At 35.3% G+C, this 21272-nt stretch overlaps 1 protein-coding gene across 1 annotated transcript in view; it reads right to left on the bottom strand.

Moving 5' to 3' along the window:
• Positions 1 to 21272, bottom strand: part of SPATA17 (spermatogenesis associated 17) — a 225563-nt gene that overhangs the window by 13119 nt on the left and 191172 nt on the right. The gene's annotated exons all lie outside the window — the stretch shown is intronic.

Below are 21272 nucleotides of genomic sequence, written 5' to 3'. Positions count from 1 at the left end.
GAAAATATTGTCTACTATTATTTAAGGGGTGAATTGTAAATAATCCTTTATGAACACTAACACTAACCATATATAGATTATAACCTGACATTTGGTTTAATAAGAAATAATTTTCATTTAAGTGTAATTTCACTGACATAAAAAATAAGGTAGTGAATAAGCGAAGCATTATAAATAGTATTCTCATGATCCTCTGCTAAACCTAGATGTTCATATTACCATCAGGAATAATTATGTTTTCTAAACTAATTTCTTTCTGCTCTTTTGAAGGATTGGTTTATAAACATTCATTTATTCATTCACTCTTTTAAAACGTATTAATCAAGTGCCTACTTAAGCCAAGCAGTATTCTAGGGAGTAAGAATACAGCAATGAACCAGTCATGCAAAAATTCCTGTCTTCATGGAACTTAAATCTCCAGTGAGGAGAGACAGACAAGAAACAAGTGAGTTATATGATAATAAGTGCTATGAACATAAGACAGACTAGTGGAGAAGGACTGAGGGAATTGGGAAAGGGATTGGAATTTCAAATCAGGTGGTCAGGAAAGGCTACCCTGAGGTGTCATTTGGGGACAAACCCGAAGGAGGTGAGAGTGTAATCATGCAACCTCAGATCATAGTTACAGCCATCAATTTGTCACTGTAACACTAGGGTCACTTCAAGTTACCAAAACCTGATAAGCTTTGTCAAAAAGATTGATTTATTTGCTCTAAGATTTTTTGGAGGGGGGAAAGTTTTCCAACATCTGAAACCTGTTAATGCATTTGGGATTTGTAATGCAGAATGTAGAGCCACAGCATCAAGCAATGAAATAGTATGCCTTTTCTCTGTAGGTGGCAAGAGAAGGGCACCATAGCCTTGCACATGGAAAGAGGTCTGTTAATTTCACTTCTTTCAAGAGACACTGTCAAATCCTGATGCTGTCATCACACAACATGCATTGATTTCACCACAGTCCCCAAGGAAGAAGTATTTAATAGTCCAGCCAGTGAATGGTACCTCGCCCATAATTTCTAGTTCCCATTCGTGTATTTATATTCTTTAGGCAGCAATGCCCAAGAGAGACATTGCGGAAATGAAGAGAACTATTAATAATGGTTACCTATTTATTTCATTGATACCACAAGCAGTATCTAAGGTTAAAAAGTAATTAGACGAAATTCACATAGAAATAACACTTGATGCATTGTCTGGGCAGGTGGTAGCTGGCAATTTTTTTAAAGATGGCAATAACTAGCTTTGGTTAATGTCGGTCTTCTTTTTGTAACTCTGGGCTCTGGTGAGGAAAAGTGATCCTTCTTCAAAAGGAGAGCTAACAGGGTACATTTTTCATTCATTTTTCTTGAAATTGTTCATGTTTAAGTTTTTGTGATGGGATTTATTATTATTTCTTGGTTAGCTGGAGGGGAGGCCGTTGCATAACATGTCTTGTTCATTTTCTAATTACTTCCTGAAAAGGCAAATACTCCTGAAACAATAAGCTGGTTAATTTAAAAGGCATAGCTAACTAAAATGAAGGGCAACTTTAGACTTATTTTAAAATCTTTAAATGTGCAAATCATACCCTTCGAATCAACTAGTCATCAAACCTCAAAATGAAAAGCAATATTGCCTTGTCTTCATAAAAGGCAGTTTATCTCCTTCTGTATACCATTTTCATCAAACAGTGTTTTCTACTTGTTGGTTTACCCTTTTACTGTGAGAATGTGTTTGATAACGTGTGGTATAAAAATCAAGAAATTAGTCTCACAGCAGGGAGTCTGCTAACAACACCATTTTAATTTTATCCTGCAAGCAGTCACAGAAAACATATTAATTGCAGTTTAATTTATGCAACAAATATTTCATTTTAATTATGCTTAATTTTTGTCAAGCTATAAAAATGTCAATAGTTCTGACATAGTTTTTTCTTATAAGATTTTTTAAATGAAAGAATTAAAATCAAGTGCTGTTTCTAAAAGAAATTATGAAAGATTTCTAATTACTGCTTATGTTTTTGAAAAATTGCTAATCCAGTAGCCCCAAAATAACATCTGGGAACATGTGAACTTGAAGCGTTCTTACTCAATATTTATAATTCTTAGGAGTATACATGCATCATTAATATAATGGAATTCTCACAGGAAAGATTTTTTTGTAATTATAGGATATATCAATAACTGTCATTGAATGGTGCATTTTCTCTACAGAAGTGTTTTTGTTAATTCCTCTCAGGAAAATTGAGACAAGAATAAGTGAAACTGATTGCTACTGACACACCACACTGAAGAATATTCACCATTAACAGAAGTAAAAAGAAAAATGTCAAACCACCAAAGCTGAACAGCATTAATTATATTCAGCAAATATTTATTAAGTTCTTAGTAGGTGGAAATCCTTCCCAAACATTAAGTCTCAAGTAAAAACGATTCTTCCTCCAGGAAATCCTTCTCTCTTCAGATGTAAATTAAATTTCCCTACCCCGAATGCCTATGGTGCATAATCATACCTTTCTCAGAGTCCTTTTATATTTTTTTTGTTTGGCATCACAGTAATTCCCCCTGCAAGTTTCATCTCATCCACTAGACAGTAAGGTTCCTGGGGGTAGAATTCAGGCTTTTGTGTTAATATACTACGTTTACCACATTCAAATGTACATAAAAACGAACACTATATGTATGAATAAAATATTCTGGAGGGGCGACTGGCTTTGTCGGGTGAGCATGTGGAGGTGTTCCTGTGGCTGGACGTGATTGGCGATTCGCAGCATCCTCGTATCTGCTAACAGCTCAAAATGCAGGTCTTCGTGAAGACCCTGACTGACAAGACCATCACCCTTGATGTGGAGCCCAGTGACACCATCGAAAATGTGAAAGCCAATATCCAGGATAAGGAAGGCATCTTCCCCGACCAGCAGAGGCTCATCTTTGCAGGCATGCAGCTGGAAGATGGCCGCACTCTTTCTGACTACAACATTCAGAAAGAATCGACCCTGCACCTGGTCCAGTGTCTGAGAGGTGGCTGTTAATTCTTCAGTCTTGCATTTGCAGTGCCCAGTGATGGCATTACACTGCACCAGAGGCATCTGCCCGCACTTAAGTTTAGAAATTACAAGTTTCAGTAATAGTTGAACCTGTTCAAAATGTTAATAAAGGTTTTGTTGCATGGTAGCATAAAAAAAATTTTGGATGTTATACATTTGGAAAAACATTATTTCAAAAGTCCTTCTATAAACGTTGTATATACCTGTACTTTGAAATTATTCATTAGAAGACTTCTAGTTTTAGGATGGTGGTGAATTTCTGGCCCTGTCTCATCCTCTCAGAAATGCCTCCCACCTCTCCGCATTCAAAAAAACATGGACAATTGTAAACATCCAGTAAGCTACATATTCATTGAAACCAGAAGACAGCAGTGACCCCAAATTATAACTTACATTGGGAAACAGACAGGGAGTGGTACCAGACTTACAAGGAATGAAGAATAGTGACCTGCTCAGAGGGGGACACCAATGACATCCCATCCTATTTTTCCTACTTAAAGCCAGAAACCTCAGGCACTGGAATCTTCAGACATCTCAGAAGGCATAGATGATGCGCAGGGCTTGGTTAAAAGCCTACATAAAAAACACTTACTCTCCAAGCTCCCCCCAGGTTCTAACACTCCAGGAAAATCTTCCTCCCCTTCTCCCCTCAGGTTCAGGAGGTTTATGATCTGGGGGGTTTGGGTGAATGGGTGAGCAGCAGGCACCAGGCACAAGATATGACACTATACTGAAAATTAAGTGAAAGTATTCATACTGAATGGTGAGAACATCATCCTACTCACCACCTCAATTACCAGTTCCCAAAATAGTTGCCCACCTGGCAAGAGATTAGAGAATTTTTTGTTGGAAAAACTGAATGGCCATAGGTAGTGACCGATCCGCAGAAAGTCACTTCTACAGTGAAAACCACCAGTCAACCTGGCTCAGGCAGGACAAGGAATTCAACTAACATTTCTGTGCCTTATTTTAAAGTATGAATAAAACAGCAAAAGATCAACAGATGTCTGAGGAAAGCATCTAACATAAAAGATAGAGACAGAGATAAGTAAACAAACAAAAAACCGATTTAGATGAAGTTAAGATGATGCAAAAAGCAGAATAAAGCATCACTAAAATCTAAAATAAACTTTCTAAGAGACATCAGAAAGGATATTGCATCCATTAAACAAGTACAAGCTGCTATTTTAAAAAGAAAAAAGCTTTAGTGAGGTAAAAATATGAGAGCAGAAAACACAAGTTGACAGAAAAACTGGAATTTAATACCAAAGAACTCCTCTAGAAAGTAAAACAAAAAGACAATAAAATGGAAATAGGAGATATAAAATTCAAAAAGAAGTTGAAGAGCAATTAGAGAATTTGATTTCTGACTATAGGAGCTCCAGTAAAAAGGATCTGAGAAAACAAAGAAAAAAGAATTAGTAAAGAAATAATGCAAAGAAAATTTTTCATAAAGCAGAATGACAGATAACAATGGCTTAAAACTTTTAACATACAATTACACATCAAAACCATTTATCAATTACGTGTAGGATGAAATTTTCAGACAGAAAGACTATATTGAAAGATTTTTACAAGGTGTGGAGAAACTTCAGCAAGAGATGTGAAGAAAATTAAGCAAAGGGAAAAAAAGTTAAGTAATAACTCCAGGGAATATAAAAAGTTACACAGAAGAAATATCATCATGGAACACTTATTGGTTTAATAAGAAACAATCTTTACATAGTAAAAAAAAGTAAGAGCTGAATATTTGCTTACTCAAGACATATATTCTAAGAAAACATGGAGATGATAGCATAAGAGAGCTAAATCCTCATCTACCATAGTTGAAGGTCAATGCCTAACACAGAAATTGATAAATCAAGAGATAGCCTATTATTTGGAAGGTCAAAGAGCTGAAAGTGGTGGCCTCTGAAAAGGAGGACTGACATGTTGGAAAGAGTGAGTTAGCAGTCTGCCACTTTTCATTACAAACCTTTGAACATATTTCTCTTTATGCATGTTTTTAACTTTTATATCAATAAAGTAAAAAATAAGTGCACCAAATATTTACTGTTCTTAGAATTATATTTCCTTTCTACTTGGAAATTTATTTATCAACTGTATTCCTCTTGGTAATTTATATCCTTTTTTTTTTTTTTTTCTTTTTGAGACAGGGTCTCACTCTGTTGCACAGGCTGGAGAGCAGTAGTATGATCGATCAAGGCTTACTGCAGCCTCAACTTCCCATGCTCAAACAATTCTCCCACCTCAGCCTCCACATAGCTAGGACTATAGGTGTGTGCCACCATGCCCAACTAACTGTTTAATTTTTTGTAGGGATGGGGTCTCACTGTGTTACCCAAGCTGGTCTTAAACTGCTGGGTTCAAGCGATCTGCTTGCCTCTGCCTCCCAATGTGCTGGAATTACTGGCATGAACCAGCACATTTGGCCTGATGACCTATTTTTTTTTTTTTTTTTTTTTTTTGAGACGGAGTCTCGCTCTGTCGCCCAGGCTGGAGTGCTGTGGCCGGATCTCAGCTCACTGCAAGCTCCGCCTCCCGGGTTCACGCCATTCTCCTGCCTCAGCCTCCCGAGTAGCTGGGACTACAGGCGCCGCCACGTCGCCCGGCTAGTTTTTTGTAGTTTTTTTAGTAGAGACGGGGTTTCACCGTGTTAGCCAGGATGGTCTTGATCTCCTGACCTCGTGATCCGCCCGTCTCGGCCTCCCAAAGTGCTGGGATTACAGGCTTGAGCCACCGCGCCCGGCCCTGATGTCCTATTTTTAAAGTCATTTATACAAAATATGTAGTTACATTTATCTTACATACCTAGATATGTGGTTTCTCTTGTGTTATTATTACCCACATCTGAACATTTTTACATTTCCCATAAGCAAGTCTAGATATTAAAAGATATTAGAATGCAGATAAGATAGCCAACAGAAATTAGTATACTTTAGAATACTAACCCCCTCTACAAGCTTTGGGAAAATTATGTACACATTTACTAATCTACGCACAATGTTTAATGTCTATATTTCAACCAAAATTATTCTAAAAGCTCTATTTTCTGAACCAGTGTCCTTTCCCCCAACTAAATCAAATTAAGAAAGCAACGTGAATTTCCTCACAAACTATTTCATACTTGGATGCCCTTGAACTTTACTGAATCTGAAATAAAAGACATGTGGAGGTAAGCTTTGGTTTTCAAACCTAAGGAATGTCTATTTGCTATTACCATTCAAAGCACACATAAATATAGCTAATTTATTTAGACTTTATAAATGAAAGTCAACTGCAAGAATATTGATTTAATACATACAAAAAATTAGTCTTAATATTTAATACATTATTTCATTATTATCTTTGAACAATATCAAAATTAAGGATTGAGAGGATAGAATAGAACAATTTAAATGATTGTTGCCTCCTTAAAACTCTGTGATAGACATAGTCACACAATTCAGGAGAAAAATAATTTCTTGAATAAAGTGAAATTCAACTGTGTATGTATTGTCTTGACTTATACTACTTTTGCTCTGCAAATAAGAATTTATCAGAAATAAAATAATGAGCAAGTATATTTTTGCTGACCAATGTATAATAACTGCTAATTAGTTGATATTGCTTTTTAAATTGCACTTGTAAAACTAAATAATTGATGTCATATTCTTAGTAAATGAATTACATGTAAGTTGCTACAGTTCAGAAACTTTGACCTGTTAAGTAAATTAACCATTCTTATAATGTGGCTTACACTATTACCTTATTTAATAAAGCCCTTTTTTATAAAAACATAAAAGTAATTCAATAAAAGAATAAATCAGGTACAAAGTAGCAAGTATATATAACATGAAGTTCTGATGTGGACAGGCAAAAATAGTTTACTAGAACATTAACATGTTCTTCTATCCATTAGCAGCTTGAAGATAAACATGACTTACTAGTAGGAAACGTCTTTCAATTAACTTTGATAGGTTAAAAGGGCTTGAAAGGAATAAAAATCCCCCACAGGTAATTCATAGCATATTTATTAACAAATAAGAGGTAGAATGTTCTTGACTTTATCTAATTTTACTAAGTAAAATTTTGACAAATATATATTCACTTAAGAAAGGAAAAGACATGTACGAGTTGTTTCATACTGAAATCGCATTGAAATTCTACTTTATCATGAACATATTAATATGCTAGACTGAAATAATTACGAGTTATAGATTTCTATTATGAAAACATTCTTTAGCAATGTAGGTTATGATATTAATCCATAATGCTTTACATATCCCTTATGTTGACATATTTTTACCTAATATAAATTACAATATAGGTGTTAACTACCATTAGTAATATATCTAGAATCCCATTAGTTTCCAAGAGCTTGGATATTAATGGTAAAGTATTTCAATTAGTTTTGTCTGCTCTCCAACTATATGGGTAGGGCCTATCCAAATTTTCAAAACTGTTAATCTGTTAATGTGATTTAGTATATATTACCTCACAATGTTCCATTAAGTTCTTTTCTATCATATAGGCTAGTTAATTGGCCTAGGAGAAGAATTTTCTCTTCCAAGAAATCTTATATTAATGTTTAGACCCCTAAGAACACTCTTCCATCTTTAATAAGTACATGGAAGAACTGGCAGAGGAGAGTGGGGGGAAATTGTAAACAATTATTACTAATGTCTATGTGCTTATGGGCAGAACTCAAAAAGTAATCAAATAATTATCTCCATCAGAGGATCTGGTTAATTATACCAGCACGTCTTTTGATGCTTTACAATGGAAGATAATTCTTAGTCTAAGTAAACTGCTCTGGAACTTCTCCTTAGTTTCTTTTGACCCCACCATAAGCATTAAAATTGAATTTCTTTTAGGGGAATTTTTAAAGAGAAATTTTAATATCTTCAAGAAAGTTCAGGATAATGCATGAAAAACATAAAATTGCTGAGCTGCAGAAACCAAGCAGTAGGCTGGGTTTTATACAGGTCAACCAACCCATTCTCACAGAGACTCACTGTATGCAGGGTCTCTGTGCCACGCAGAAAGAGCTGTAAAGGCAGTACCAGTGAGAACTATAATTTTCCATCTCTTCCATCAATTATTAGTGTTGGAGAAGTAGGAAATGGGGCAAGTGAGTTGGGCTGCCTTCCACCTGGAGCCTAGAAAGAGGCTTCGATCCAAAGAGACAGAAGGGCTAAAACCACAGGCCTTCTATGTTGGCAAATAGTGAATGCATCTAGTGCTCTTAAAATGGGAAAGGGATAAGAGGGCGAAAATTACATAGGCCTATGGAAGAAAAATAGGCCCACATGTTAAAAGACATGGATAAAAATCAGGCACTGAAAGTCATCCTCTGCAGGAACCTAAAGAAAAGTTAAGTGTTAGAGAATATTTGCCAGCTTCAGCCAACTTATGAAAACAGAGTCAAAGACTAAAGAATAAAAGAGACTAAAGTAAGAGGACCACATACCCATAGAAACAATCAGGTCAGAGATGTTAGGCAAAAAGAGAAAATAAGCTAAGATTACAATAGAAGAATTAAAATTCATTATGGAGGTAATAATTGTCTATTTCAAGTTGAATTAGTGATGAAGCTCACACTTTAGAATAAAAAAAAAAATTCAAAAAGCACAGCCTCCCCCCACCCACACATACACACAAATCAAAGAATTATTCTTATCTCAGATACTTAATTTGTAATACTAATTGACAGATAATCATGACTTCATAACTATTAAGAGAAAAAGGTCATGAACCTGGTATTCTAGACATACGCTAGTTGTCACTTACATATGAAAGCAACAGAAAGGCATTCCTAGATTTTGTATTAATGGAGATTAGCTGATTTCTGCAACTGTCAGAAAGCCCAGGTTAACAGTGACTTAAGAAGAAAGAAGTTTACTCAAAATTCCAGAGTTAATGTGATACTTTATAGTGTATGGTCCCCAGGATTCTTCTATGTTATGGCTTTACCTTTTGTGGCCTGCAGGATTGTACCATGATTGAAGATGTCAGTCCATGTGTAGCTCTCAAATCCCCCATTCCAGACAGCCATAAGGAGGAAAGAAGGATACTCATTTTTTAAAAACACACTAGGAGGAGGAAGTCCATCTTGGGACTCGAGTCCCACGAGTTTTGGTGAATATGGCCAAATCATAAAGTCTTCATCATTCTTTTACCTGGGCCACTCCTCAGAATTATTTATGCAACTGGCAATCTTGTAACATCTCCCCAGTATATATCACTTAGTCCTATGATGTGCCTAGTCTCCCTCTGGGCAGAGAAGGCTTGCTTCCTGCTTCCTGTAAAAGTCATAAATTTCCTATACTCGGGGTTTTTTGCCTATGGTATACTTGCATATGCAGGTCTCCCTGACTCTCTGCATCCCTATGTGGGATTTGAGGCTCAGGGAACTGGCACCACTATGCTAGAACTTCGATTGCTTTTGCTGTGAGGGATACAATCTCTGACCTAGGAAGCTTCTGTCTTCTACCAGTATCTCTGGAACTGCATCAGACTAATGTACTAGCTTGAATAGTCCTTTTGGCGAGAGTACGGCTTTTAGCTGGCCTCTACACCATCAGACTTACTGACATAGGGAAAATTCCTGATAAATACTTCTTAGAAGCTGGATCCACACTTTTTACTTATATTCCGTTTTCCAACACTTAGTCACAGGGTTATACGCAGTGTTAAAAAGTGGCTGATAAATGCAGTTTTAATTTCAGCATGCATGTACACACTATAAATCAAAGGTTCTATTATATAGAAAAGGGATTAGAAAACTACAGCTTTCAGGCCAAAGCCAGCCCACTGCCTAACTTGTTTATAAAGTTTTATTAAAACCTAGTCATGCCCACTTATTTATGTATTATCTATGACTGCTTTTGTGCTACAGTGGCAGAATTGAGTAGTGGTAACATAAACCTGTAGCCATCAAAACTTAAAATAATTACTCTCTGGCCATGAAAAACAAAAAAGTTGGTCGGGCGGGTGGCTCACACCTGTAATCCCAGCACTTTGGGAGGCAGAAGTGGGAGGATCATGAGGTCAGGAGATCGAGAGCATCCTGGCGAACACAGTGAAACCCCGTCTCTACTAAAACTCCAAAAAATTATCTGGGCGCGGGTGGCAAGCGCCTGTAGTCCCAGCTACTCCAGGAGGCTGAGGCAGGAGAATGGCGTGAACCCGGGAGGCGGAGCTTGCAGTGAGCCCAGATTACACCACTGCACTCCAGCCTGGGCGACAGAGCAAGACTGTCTCAAAAAAAAAAAAAAAAAAAAAAAAAAAAGTTTGCTGACCCCTGGTTAAGAGAAAGGGAAAAACTGATACTGAGCGACAATGAACTCTCTGCCATAGACATATAAGGCCTCAAAAACTGTACTGTCCATGTCCTTCTTTAAATAAAGTCTCATGATATATTCCATGCATCAAAAAAATTCATTTTTTTTTTTTTTGGTAGAGACGGGGGTTCTTGCTGTCTTGTCCAGGCTGGTCTTGAACTCCTGGACTCAAAGGATCCTCCCACCTTAGTCTCCCAAAGTGCTGAGATTACAGGCATGAGCCACCGTGCTTGGACAAAATGATTCATTTTAATGTTTCAGGAAGAAGAATCAGTAATATTGGTATCAATAATACCAACATGGTATCAAAACTCAGTAAGGCTGCTGAAGATATGAACAATATTAGTAAACCTCAGGAAATGGATGAATGTGGAACATTGTACCCAACAACTGTATTCTTTTTAATGTACTTGAAACATTTACCAGAATTGACCAGATCCTGGGACACAAAGCATTTCTCAAAACATTTCAGTACATTAAAATCACAGGCTCTGTTATTTGAACGTGGAGGACATAAATTAGTACATTAATAAAAATATAACTTGGAAATCTCCAAATGTTATATAATTCAGGAATATACTTCTAAACAAGATATGAGTCAATATAGAAAAAAAAAAACAGAAAACATTTTGAAATTTATGATAAAACTTGTGGGATGTCACTAAGTACATGTTCTGAGGGAAATGTATAGCCTTATACACATAGATTAAAAATAAAGGGTGAAAATGAATCATTGAAGTATCTATTTTAAGAAGTAACAGAAAAATCAGCAAATTAAACCCCCAAAATTGAAGGAAGAAATAAAGATCAGATGTGAATAAAATAGGAAATGATCATTCCATGAAAAAATTAACAAAGTCAAAATTCAGTTTTCTAGATTGATGAAATTTAAAAATCCTTAACAAAATTTATTAGAAACATTCATCAATATCCATGAATAAAAAAGGTGACACCACTGCATATGCTATAGAATTAAATATTAATATATAATACAATGGCTCATGAGCAGCTTTTTGCCAATAAATTCGAAAATTTGGTTGAATAGGTCAAATGAATATAACACAACAAACAAAATAAGAAATAGAAATCTGAATTGTCCTTTATGCATTAAAAGAACTGAATTAATAAATAAAAAGAATACGCTACAACCCAACAGGCTCACTAGTGAGTTCTTCCAAATGTTTAAGGAAGAAAGAACAATGTCACACAAACCCTTCCAAAAATTGAAAAAGAGGGAATACTACCCAAATTGTTTTATGGTTTTATGAGTTCAGTATAATCTTGTTACTAAAACTTGACAAGGACTGTATACAAAAGGAAAACTAGAGACCAATATATCTTATGAACATAGATATAAAAAATAATAAAGTATTAGCAAATTGAATGCAGGAATATGTAAAAATAAAAGTTTCATTAAGTAGAGTTCATTCTAGGAAGAGAAGTTTGGGCATTTTAAAAAAGTGTAGTTCACTATAATAAAAAAGTAATCACATGATCACCTCATAGATGCAAAAGCATTTGATAAAGTTTAATACCTACTTATGATTTTAAAAATAATAATCTGCTACCAAAACAAAAACATAGGAACCATCTTTCACATGATAAAGTATAATAAAACATTATACTTAATTGAAAAATAATTAGAAATAATTGAAAATGGAAGAAATAAAACTTTTCAGTTTATAATATACATATTATATGGATATATGTATTTATATACATAATATGTATATGACAAATTATGTATATCAGATTTAATTTAATATGTAGGAAAGTATGGCAAAATACATTGGTTGAAACTAGGTGGTGAGTGCATAACATATGTATTACTCATAACATGATCTTGAACTCCTGGACTCAAAGGATCCTCCCATCTCTATCCTCTCAAAGTGCTGAGGTTACAGGCATGAGCCACTGTGCTTGGACAAAATGATTCATTTTAGTGTTTCAGGAAGAAGAGTCAGTAATATTGGTATCAATAATACCAACATGATATCAAAACTCAGTAAGGCTGCAGAAGATATGAACAATATTAGCAAACCTTGGGAAATGGATGAATGCAGAATACTGTGATCAAAAACTGTATTCTGAATAATATATATGTCATGCAACCACCATCTACTTTCAATCCATATATTTTGCCATACTTTTCTACATATTAAAAATGTTTTGTAATTCAAAATGTGATATGATATTTAGCAAGAAAAAAATAATAAAATTTATCAAATATTGATAAAACTCTTCTCAGAGGTGTATTTATTACTACAAATGTTTTCATCCTTATTGATTCAGTCCCTATTGATGTCCCCAAATTTTTTATCCCTGAAAATAATTTAATGTTTGGCTAAAAAATAAATGTAAGTAACTAGAAATTTCAGAAACATTATATCACACCTTACTTCATTTCTGCATATTGTTTAGTAGATGCTTCATGGTAAATATCATGGTTAAGTGAAAAGTTTTACCACTTAAACATATATATAAGTATTCTATTGTAAGAATCATGAAAACAAAAATAAATTTTTTAATTCACTAAATTTAAAGTAACATATTTTTAATTTTCTGAATATTTGTATGTTCATATACGCATGATATGTACGTCTATATATATCATTATGTAAGTATATATGCACATATGTTTCCTCAATTTCTAAAGCAGAGCTAAATTATTGCTACTATTATTATTATTTTATTTATTTATTTTTTTGAGACAGGGTCTCACTGTGTCACGCAGGCTGGAGGGCAATGATGCAATCACAGCTCACTGACACCTTAACCTTCTGAGCTCAAGCAATCCTCCCGCCTAAGCCTTCCAAATAGCTGGGACTCCAGGTGCACCCCACCACACTCAGCTAATTTTTGTATTTTTTGTAGAGACGGGGTTTTGCCATGTTGCCCAAGCCTGGTCTCTAACTCCTGAGCTCAACTGATCTGCCCTCCTCAGCCTCCCAAAGTGCTGGGATTACAGGCATGAGCCAGGCATCTTCCAAGTATCTGCAAAGAATTTATAAAATCTTAGAAGCTGACCTACACTAGGAGAAAGTAAGTTTAAAGAGCTACTTGAGATAGTGTAGTGTAATGGTTAATAGGCCAGAGAGCAGTGATGAACTTTCTTTATTCAGCTTTTAATCTATACAGAGGAATGATAATATCAATATCCTAGGTTAGTTAGTTCTGAGGCTTAAAAGTGACAATGCAGCTAAAACTCTTTCTCAATGTGCCAGTTTACTAGGAATAATGTTAACTCTGGGATAACTTATAAATAAAAAGGAAAGGACTGAAATGTGTAGAAACTGTTGCTTATGCAGCCCGACTCCAAAGGAAACAGCAATAGCAAAGACATCTAAAAGTCTTTTGCTTATCATTTTCAAGGACATTATCTATACAAATGGAATTAAACACCTTTGTTTTATCTAGCTGTCTTACACATTGAGACATGACTACGCACACAGTGGGTGTTCAATACTTATTAACTCTTAATAACATTAATAACAAAATGTACTAATGATTGTATAGAAATTGCAGTCATGTCTGCAAAATGACTGATTCCTTTTTATTTGATAAGATTAAACCTTTAAACAAGATTTTCCAAGTCACACTTGAGGTTTATTGCAGAGCAACTTCATGGGAAATCTATATATAAACTTTAGGTCCTAATGCCTCAAAATGTTTGGCTCAGTGCAAAATGTGGACATCATAAAATGATGTTGATTGATAAATGGGAGGTATCACTATTGTCCCCTCAAACTAAGCTAACATCTATATATTAATTTCATAAAAACTCTTAGTGGAATTTTAGTCACCTAACCACCAACTGTGGTTCTCCTATGTTGTATTACACATACATTTAAGAAAAATAATGATATATATGGATATGCTTTATTGCTACCTTTAGAAAGACTGAAATAGTGTATCAAATTTTATTTTGGTGGTGCTTATATTAGCTTTCTACCACTTGATCAGCTGATAGCACTAATAATAAATATTTTTTATAAACTAGAGTTTGCAAGTCCTGTCCCAAGACTGTAATATTTCAAAAAACAGTCTAAGCTTTAGGGAAAAAACCAATTACAGAAACAGCATTAAAAATGCCAAGCACTGGGCAGAAGCAATTCTGGATCAGTTTAAAAAAGTGATTGATGAAACTCTAATCCAAGCTGAAGGAACAGTTTCACGACAAGCTGTGACCATTCCACACACTTCATTAGCTGCCATAATTAGCCTGGTGTTTCAATTTGTTAGAACTGGTGGGGACAATTTTCCTCAGAATGCAAACATCAAAAAACAGGGTCCCTCAGACTTCAGAAGAGGCTGATGAGAGGCTTTTCTAGTCTCTGTTAACTAAAAGATTAATTATTGCTGATGGGAGGCTGTGCTGTGATTGTCACTCTGTCTATGTGCATTACTTTTAGCATTAGAAGAAAGATATGGTTGACACTGCACTACTCAATCAAGCAGCTTCACATTAGAGCCCAAAGTCGCTTTTAATATCCAGGGTATTTTTGATTGATTTTTCTTCCTGTTTCTAGGTCCAAGAGTCACACCTATTTTTATTTATATTAGAATTTTTAAATAGACTCTAAAATACTGAGAGGCTTGGTTAATGTACTTTGCCCCAAGTTAGAGCTTTCTTCTTTCTTTAGATCAGCAAAACAGTGATTTCACATATTTCTATGATTGCATAATGATTTCTCTCAACTATGCGTATAAACCTTCTAAGACGACAAATGTTTGAACTAACCTAGAAATCTACATCAATTTTTACCTATATTTAGAAATATAGAACTATAATCTTATCTCTTGATTAAGGGAATGTTCTCTGATCTTTTTCACAACCTAAATTTATGAAATCTAATCAAAAGGGATGGGAGGAAGGGACTCCTACTTAATTTCCTTAGAACAAAAGTGACTTCTTCTTGTCTTTGGGCCACAGGCAAAACTAATCCAAAATAGATAGTATGTATCTATAACAATTTCATTTAAAATGTCACCAATGCCTTCATTTTTAATCCACTTGGATGTGGAAATTATTTTCATTAAAATATTTTTAAAAGAAAAATGTTCACTGTATATATCTTTATGTATCATTTCTTTAATGGACCTATAATAAGAGAACTAGAAAGTAATTTGGTGAGATGTAGAAAACACAGACATAGCTGAAGAAACTGGTGGTATTTTCAAGTTCTCTACAACACTAGAGTGCCAAAGTCTTAAAGCGAAAAAACGTAACATCAGAGAAAAATGCTTGACTAAATTTCCAGAGGGAAATTTTCCACAGATTCTGCTAAAATCAAGTCCCTTCTATCCCCCCAAATTGGGCAAATATATCATTTGGAGCAGTGCTGTCTAACAGAAAAAGAATGTGGGGGCCAGGCACGGTGGCTCACACCTGTAATCTCAGTGCTTTGGGAGGCTGAGACAGGCAGGGCACAAGGTCAGGAGATCATCCTGGCTAATATGGTGAAACCCCATCTCTACCATTAAAAAAAAAAAAACTAGCCAGGCGTGGTGGCAGGCGCCTGTAGTCCCAGCACTTTGGGAGGCCGAGACAGGCGGATCACGAGGTCAGGAGATCGAGACCATCCTGGCTAACATGGTGAAACCCCGTCTCTACTAAAATACAAACAAAATTAGCCGGGCGTGGTGGCGGGCACCTGTAGTCCCAGCTACTCAGGAGGCTGAGGCAGGAGAATGGCCTGAACCCGGGAGGCGGAGCTTGCAGTGAGCTGAGATGGCACCACTGCACTCCAGCCTGGGCAACAGAGTGAGATTCTGTCTCAAAAAAAAAAAACAATAATAATAATATGTGCCTTTTTAACTAAGGCTTCAAAATCCAATGTGTATTTTACATTTACAACACATCTCAATTCAGAGAATTCAATGTTTCAAGTGCTCAATAGCTTTATGACTATTACACCCGATCACACAGAACGTGTTTAGAGAATGTGGAGCTTTCTTTCTCAGGGAGCAGCTGTCTGCTGTTTAGTAAACAGAGCAATTCTGGAATTCTACAGAGTTACATACTTAACAAATGGGACAAAGGGAAATAAAAGTACTTCTTTCTTAATAAATGTGCCCTCTGAAGAAATGCATATAAATTATAAGCACCTCCAAAATCAGTGAGGATAATATAAGACTTAAGAAATAAACAGGCCCAAAAGGAAAAATGCAGATGGTAAAGGACCATGCACACTACTGAGACTGAGAATAGCTATACACAGGGCCAGAAAGATAGCGCCAATTCCCAGGGCAAAGCTGTATGGTTAAAAAAAGACCATTTTCCTTAACTTTTATCAGAGTGCAAAATTCATCCAACATGCGCCAGTATGGTTATTATATTGGTTTCCAAATGGAAATGCTTTCATTATTTTCAATTCTGTTAGTAAACAGCTGTTAACTCAAGCACCAGCCCCAAGTTCCCCCACAGTGGAGCAATTAAAGAGTTAATACGTATCCCTGCAGGAAACCCCAGTATTAGTGTCCATTCTGATTGTTTAGTACTTTCATATTATATTTAGCAAACATTTTAAATATGACTTGTGCCTGTAATACATACACAACTAGTTGGGCATATTGACCACAGTAAATTATCTAGTAACTCTGTGGCTAATTTAGCCATATTACTATTTTTAATCTCATCAATTTGCTTCTTCCCCAAATCTCAAGAAACATACTGAGAACCAAAATATCTAGATTTAGTAGCTCTAAACATTCATGCAGAAGACATATAGAAACTAGTCACATTTGAGTCTGCCAAGCCATTTGTTATCCAAAAAGTACTACAGGGATTATTTCTATTTGGGTATTGCACTGTTGGGAAGGCTTTACTCCCACAATTCTACATCTCTACTTTTTAATCTTTAATTTTTTTAAACAGTGGAACATATACCCAAAATAACTCTTGTGGTTTATACATAATTTTCAAAATTATTGTTGAATCATTCATCTTAGTATTGTTAAATACAGAGAGAGAATCTTGAGACTTAAATTATAAAATAGTAAAATAACTTCTTCAGTAGTAAAAATTGCACCATTAAAAACAAAATAAATACAGCTGGAGCACTTCTGTCCTTTGTGAAAATACTTAAGAGGTCATAACTCTTTGTCACAAAATATGGGTGGAGCTGAGAAGGCTGGAAATTAACCCAAATTTTTATTTGCTCCATCCAAAGACCTTTGCTTGGAAACATAATACAAACAAGAGAAGCCATAGGCCACTAGGGAGAAATCATGTAGCATGCAAATAAATGCTAGAGTTGATTTGTGGCTTGGAAGAGAAGAATACAATAGACACAATACTTCTTTTTCTTCCAAATAGTTGATGTTTTGTAGCATACCATAGAGTAAATGACAGAGTTAACATTTCCCTTCAGCACGCCCCAGAATCCGGAATGTATCTGAGAGCAAACAACTCACAGCTTTGGTCTGTTTCTGCTGATATCATGATAGATAAATTCTTATTTTGTGAGCTCCTTTGGAAACTATACAGGCTGTTTTCTTATTTTCAAAATGATTAAAAGTTATTTTGTTCAGCACAACTTCAGTTGGAAGAAAAATCTTGAAACTTTATGTCCAAGTAGAGTATCTGCAACCTTGGAAACACATTTAGTTTTGCTGTTTGGTGAAAAAGTTTCACATGCCATTTTGACCATTTTATAACTGCCCGACAGTCTTCCTGCTCACTGCACAGAGATCACAGCATTGCGGTAAAGAGAGTTTAATTCCCACAAGACTGGCCATGCGAAATGGGGGACAGAGTTAGTGCTCAACCTCCTTGAAGGTTCCAAGGTAGTTTGGGGTTGGCTCAGCAATGGGTGCTTGCTGCTGCTTAGCTGAGGAGTAGAATCATAGGGGTGTAGGAAATGATCCTCCAGTGAGCTGAATCCCTTTGGGTGGGGAAACAGGAGAGGCTGGAGCCATTGGTCACTGGGTCCAGATGGAGTCATGGGTTGTCAGACATGCAAAAACTTGAAAAGATATCTCAAAATGCCAGTCAGAGCTTCTACAACAGTGATATTACCTACAGGGGTAATTGGAGAAGTTGCATATTTTGTGACCTCTGGAATAATGGTTGGCAATCATTTATGCCTAGACCTTAACAGAATTCAGGCTCCTCTCCTGCTCCTAGCCTGGTAGTCTCTCATTAGCTTTATAAAGGCAGTTGAGTTTTGGAGAAGGTCTATTATCATTTATCAGGACAACATGATAAGAAGAGTTCATCCATGGATTGACTTACTTAGAAAACGTTATTGTTATTCAGTGCACTAGGGTCACATTATACATGGTGCTACAAATTCACAAATCCTTTTGAACAAACTCTTATTCCAGAAAATAAGATTAGAGAAAGATAAATATGCCAACTAATTCTGGAGAAAGTCCTTTGTAGGCTAAAGTGCAAAATGAAAATTTGTTAATTTCCATATAAGCAGAAATATCTGAACATCCTATTGAAATTAACTTCAGCTTCAAGGTCCCTAAAATGATACATGGATTCATAACTTTCAGCTGTTACACACTACATCAACAATGCAGACCCCAAAACACATAAATGCAACGACTTAGGTACAAAGGAAATGAAATGACATGAGTTCAACCAAGAGATTTCTTGGAAAACTCATATAGTCACATGCTCCTTAACAACAGGGATACATTCTGAGAAATTTGTCACTAGGCAATTTACTCATTATGTGAACATCACAGAGTACACGTTCACAAAGCTAGATGGTATAGTCTACTACACACCTAGGCTATATGGTGTAGCCTATTTTTCCTAAGCTATATACTTACATGGCATGCTACTGTACTGAATACTGTAGGCAACTGTAACACTATGATAAGTATTTATGTATCTAAACATATCTAAACATATAAAAGGTACTTTAAAAATAGAGTGTGAAAGATAAAAAGTGGTACACTTGTATAGGACTCTTACTATGAATGGAGCTTACAGGACTAGAAGTTGCTTTGAGTGAGTGGTGAGTGAATGTGAAGGCCTAGCATATTACCATAGACTTTATATATAAACACTGTACACTTAGATTACACTAAATTTATAAAAATATTTATCTTTCTTTAATATTATAATAAACTAGCCTTACCTTACTGTAACTTTTTTACTTTATAGACTTTTGGATGTTTAAAATTTTTCACTGTTTTCTAATAACACTTAGCTTAAAACATGAACACACTATACAGCTGTACAAAAACATTTTTCCTTTATATCCTTATTCTATAAGCTTTTTTTCCATTTTTTTAACTTTTTAAATTTTTTGTTAAAAATTAAGACACAAATACACACATTAGCCTAGGCCTACACAGGGTCAGGATCATCTATGTCACTGTCTTCCACCTCCATACCTTGTCCCACTAGAAGGTCTCCTAGGGCAATAATACACATGGAGCTGTCATCTCCTAAGATAATAAGGCCTTCTTGATACCTCCTGAAAGACCTGCCTGATGCTGTTTTCAGTTAACTTTTTTTCTAAATAGAAGCAATACACTCTAAAATAACAATAAAAATTATATTATAGCAAATATGTAACCCAATAACATAGTCATTTATTATCATTATCAAGTATTATGTATTGTACATAATCATATGTGCTATACTTTTATGTGACTGGTAAAGCAATAGGTTTGTTTACACCAGCATCACCCCAAATGTGTGAGTAATGCAATGTGGTATGACAACTCTATGTGATGTTTAAGCTTCTTTATAATCTTATGGGGCTGCCCTTGTATTTGCAGTCTATTGTTGACTGAGACGCCATTATGTGGCATGTGACAATATTTCTTTCCTCTAGCCTCTGTTCTCTGATAAAGCAAGTTATTGGAGTTCTAATTCCATTTGACACTACATACCTAGGTAAATTATTATTTTTAACACTTGTTGCCATTAGAGCAAAAACACTGAAATCAAATTAATGTTAGCGATAAATGCATTGTTGTACAAAATGGCTACTACATTTCAACTTTTTATTCAAGTAAACTATAGCAGTGTCTCATTAAATTTTACTTTTACATAATTTCATTTCTTTACTTGCAAAATTTGAATTCTCTAGAAGGTCAGATGTCAAAAAGGTATCTAATTATTAATTTGACATTTTTAAGATTATTTCTGAAGAAAATAGCAGTTTCCTGAATTAAACCGAAAACCCAGTTTGCCACTCTGTATATTAAATCAAACTCCCCATATAAAATAAGTACAAGAAGTAATGTAGGCAAAAAGATTTCCAACAAAGGGAAATGAAGCCAAATGGTTAAGTGAAGGAAGGTAGTGACTTGACTTATACTAGTGATCTGGTGTGTCCACAGGCAAGCCTTGAACACAAAAGCCCAAGCCCATAGGCATGCACTTGTAATATCTGATTTATCTGACTTGCATCACTTTTATTAACATTATCCCTCCTTAGAGAATATAGTTACAGTGTAGAGAATCATCTTTGCATGTAAGTTTTCATATGAGAGAAACGGTTCTTCAGGTACTTCTTCTCCAGTCAGCCACAACTTTCCTGAATGTGGGTGTGTGTTTATACTTGTGCATGAAAAGACTAGCAAGCTCTATGGGACAAAGGCAGACAACATGTATAGCTGATATACTTTTTGCTAATGAGTTCTGAAGGTAACCAGCTTTTTGATTCGGATTTTTAAAAACCAAAACTAAGCATACTGTCATCTCTTATGAGGTCATGATGCATAATGATATACAATAATGATGAAAATGATTATCTACAGAAATTTAAAATATACATTGAAAAAACAGGCAATTGAAAGTGTCTGTCTTTGCTTTGAAATAATAGACTTTTCTGAGGCAGTGTGTTATAAGTACTCAATAGCAGAAAGAAGCTTTCTTGAAAGTAAACTTCTTTTTTTTTTTTTTTTCTTTGAGGTAGGGTCTCATTCTGTTACACAGTGTGAGAATG

Source organism: Piliocolobus tephrosceles, chromosome 1 (genome assembly GCF_002776525.5).
Source record: "Piliocolobus tephrosceles isolate RC106 chromosome 1, ASM277652v3, whole genome shotgun sequence".
NCBI classification, from domain to species: domain Eukaryota; kingdom Metazoa; phylum Chordata; class Mammalia; order Primates; family Cercopithecidae; genus Piliocolobus; species Piliocolobus tephrosceles.
Note: the sequence above shows the minus strand (reverse complement) of the source record. Positions and strands in the feature narration are given on the sequence as shown.